Source organism: Coenobita brevimanus, chromosome 81 (assembly GCF_032717465.1).
Source record: "Coenobita brevimanus isolate Jiangsu-jjx chromosome 81, ASM3271746v2, whole genome shotgun sequence".
Taxonomy (NCBI): domain Eukaryota; kingdom Metazoa; phylum Arthropoda; class Malacostraca; order Decapoda; family Coenobitidae; genus Coenobita; species Coenobita brevimanus.
The window spans coordinates 2,695,234-2,699,075 of record NC_137034.1 but is presented as its reverse complement, the minus strand read 5'-3'; positions in this window follow the sequence as shown (position 1 = coordinate 2,699,075).

The window sequence follows — 3,842 nt, the reverse complement described above, 5'->3', positions numbered from 1 at the left end:
TCTGTTGGCATTTATACAACTTACGTGCCTAAAAATGTCTTCGAATATGCAGGAAAGTTGGTGTATGTCAGATATATATGCATCTGCTGGGTCTGCTTATTTATGTTCCTTCCTATACTTAATTTTATCAGTGTGCCTGACTTTCTCCCTATCTCCATGTCTACTTATACATATTTGCCTATCTACTCGTCTGTCTATTATACATCTATTTACTTAATCTACCTTTGTATCTTCCTGCTTATCTATCTGTTCGACTTTTCATATGTTTATATAATTACCTGCCTGATCGTTTATTAATTTATGCATATATCTATCCATCTATATCTATCCATTTACACATATTTATCTACCTACCCCACCTACTAATTGACCTATTCACCTGTCAACCAGATTAATCACTGTCTGACGCCTCATCCTGTAAGGGGTGGCTGCGACAAAATCAGGTTACTCCTCATATTTTATTTTATCCGATGGAAATATTTTTCATAGCTAAAATCTAATACCGTGAGTCCATGAAATTTTATAAGCTTTAGTTATGAGGTAATAATGAGTCTCCTTGGTTACCAACACAAAAAGTCTCCAGTCTAACTATATCAGGACATCAAAAGAGATGAAAAGTTAAGTTTTGTTGGGTTAGTCTTAATTTATACTAGATTAATACTATATGATCCCGGTGAGAAAGAAGTGCTGTGGAAAGAATTTAAAATCATAGCATTATCATTTTCTTCCAGTAAGCTACGTGAGATAAACTATCAAATGAGAATCAGAGCAAAGGTAAAAAGAATTAAAGTAAAACAAGTACCGTATAATCTTTCACTCGGGCCTTGCTTCTGTCGTATTTCTCACGATTCAATACAAGAACATTTCCCTGTTTTAATACGACTACGTGACTCAAATATGAGATTATAATTAACTCCTTCAGTCGGAGGACGTGTAATATTATTCTTGTTGCTGCAAAACGATTTAATTCAGCTTATTTGAGTATCCTCAGTGTGAAACAAAAGGGAAAAAAAATAGAGGCATAGGACACCTGTACTCTTTTCACCTTACTTGGCCCAGATTTTCATCCTTCTGTAGCTTGTATATTTCACATACTTCAGTGACAGAACACGACACTCCTACGGCTCTAGGTCTTTCCCACAGCACTTCTTCGTGACTAACAAGCTTTTCCAGCGTTGATATATTGCGAAAACTCTGTACTGAAGATGGAAGGATGGCAATCTTGGGGCAAGTTAGTGTAAAATATGTGAAATTCCTTCACTACAATGTCGTAAACTAATTCAATTTTGCTAACTTCGGGCGATCGTGTTAAGCTTAGGGGAGACCGTACAAATGGATTCTGTCTTGGGTCAGTATTCTAGTCGGTTAAGAAGTTCCCTAACACCTCACAATAAGCGATATATTTTGCTTATTGTACCTTGCCGCCGTCTTCCAGTTTACTTATATTATTCTCAGCTCACCATACTCTCCATAAATAGCATACAAAACGATATTAGCCAGACTTACCTAAAAACAATGTACCTTTCCAATAAACGATAGGCTATATAATTATCTTCCTAAGTATTATTCTTTTTACTTTAAATTTTTTGAAACTCATTCACTGACAAATTTTCCCAGGTTAAATGAAATCGGCTCAATGCAAAGGGAATCTATCTATTGCCAGACACCACAATCCCGTAAGGGGTGGCCACAAACAAATCGCCTCCACGTCGCCCTGTTCTCGGCCATTTCACTGCCCTGCTCCAAGCTGAAATCCTCCTTTCTTGTATACCTCTCCACTCCATCCCTCCATCTCATCCTTGGCCTCCCCCTCCCTCTGGCCCCATCCAAGAAGTAAAAGGAATAAAATACACATACAAAATTGGCTGAAAGAGGATAAAAAGGAGAAAGAGACAAATTGAGAAAGAAATAATAAGATTAGAAAAGAGGTGAGGAAGGAAAGAAAATGGGGGGAGGAGGAGGAACTGCGAGGCTGAATAAGAAAAAAAATGAAGTGAGTGGCGATAGGGAAAAAAATGGGGAAAAATGAGATGGAAAAATATATTGAGAGAGAGAGAGAGAGAGAGAGAGAGAGAGAAAGGGGGGAGGGGGCGACGCAGAATGACTCACGAGGTCCCACCTGGTCATTACCTGCCCCAGCACTCATCACCTGTGTGTGTGTGTGTGTGTGTGTGTGTACGTGACTCCGGGATTTATAGACGTGTACTGAAAATGTAGTGTGGTGTGTGTGTGTGTGTGTGTGTGTGTGTGTGTGTGTGTGTGTGTGTGTGTGTGTGTGTGTGTGTGTGTGTGTGTGTGTGTGTGTGTTATATGACAGCATACTAGCGACAGTGACTACAACAAGACTGACATTATTCTTGCATATGCATGTATGTTTATTGGGGCTTTTTGTGCATGCAATTAGATCCATGTTTTCCCTGTATGCCTCTGTGTCTAAAACTGCGTCAGCAAACACAGTAAAAAATGCATATCAAAGTGCTGGCTTGTGTCAGTGTGTAGCTTAGTATAAAAAAATGTTTGTGAGGGAGGGAGTGACCTGAACAAATTTCTGTAAGCGAATGAATAGCTTAGCATAATTATTAGGGTCAATGTGGAGTTATGAAAAAAATAAAAAATAAAGATGGGGAAGAATGAGATGGGAAAAAATCAAGAGGGAAAGTTAGAATTAGCAATGTTTAAGCGCCAATGTTCAGTTATGATTAAAATATATTCTAATGTGTGAATATGTAGCTAAAAGTCTCATGCTTGAAACGTAAATGGCAAAGAGAAAGGCAAGCTCTAATTCATTATGATTATTTCTGTTCCTCTAAATTAATTCACATTAGTTTTATTTACGTATAGTTGTGCCAATAATCCTCCTTCACCTGAAGATTTAGAACTCATATAAGTGACATTCCAACCTACAACTCAAGATTCTGAGCTCATATACAGTATAAGTGACACTCCAACCTACAGCTTAAGATTTAGAACTCGTGTAAGTGAAACTCCAACTTGCACCTCAAGATTCCGAACTCAGAAGTGACACCACAAGGTACACCTCAAGATTACGAACTCAGAAGTGACATTCAATCCTACACACCAAGATTTCAGTCTCAAAGAAGCTAAATTCCTGCCAGTTCGACTATGATTAATTTAGCAAGTTGTCGCAATATTTTGATACGATTTCATGATTGCGTAGAGCCACTGTTGACCTGATATGTACTATTATGGACTCTACTATCGATCCACTGCCTTACGATAAATGGCAAGGCGGTGAGCGATAACTTTTGAAATTTAGTGCTGTTATCTTTGAAGCCAAACAAACTTTTCAGAGAACTTTGTAACATTTTCGTAATTCTTTGGCCAAAAGTGGACCGAAATTCCAGACCACAACTGTACACTTACCCATAATTTTGAAAAAAGTAATGGGTTGTTTAAGGAGTACTTTTGGCACCATAAACGTCAGAGTTGGTATGTGTTTGTTCAATGTATTATCCCGCTTGCACTTTTGACTATACATCTGGCATTCCATGTGTGTGTGTGTGTGTGTGTGTGTGTGTGTGTGTGTGTGTGTGTGTGTGTGTGTGTGTGTGTGTGTGTGTGTGTGTGTGTGTGTGTGTGTGTGCCCAATCTTATATTCTTATTTACACTCATTATACCCAAGGAATATATATGTGTGTATATGGCATTTGCATTACACTGTTTATTCGTACAGACACGCCAATTATTATTTGCTATAATATTGCATTTTCCTTGATGTCCACTGTAATATATAAGCTGTGTGTGTATATATGCATGTGACACTATTACTTTGTGTATCGGCAGAAAAAATCAATTGGGGTATTCATTGCTGTATTTTTTCG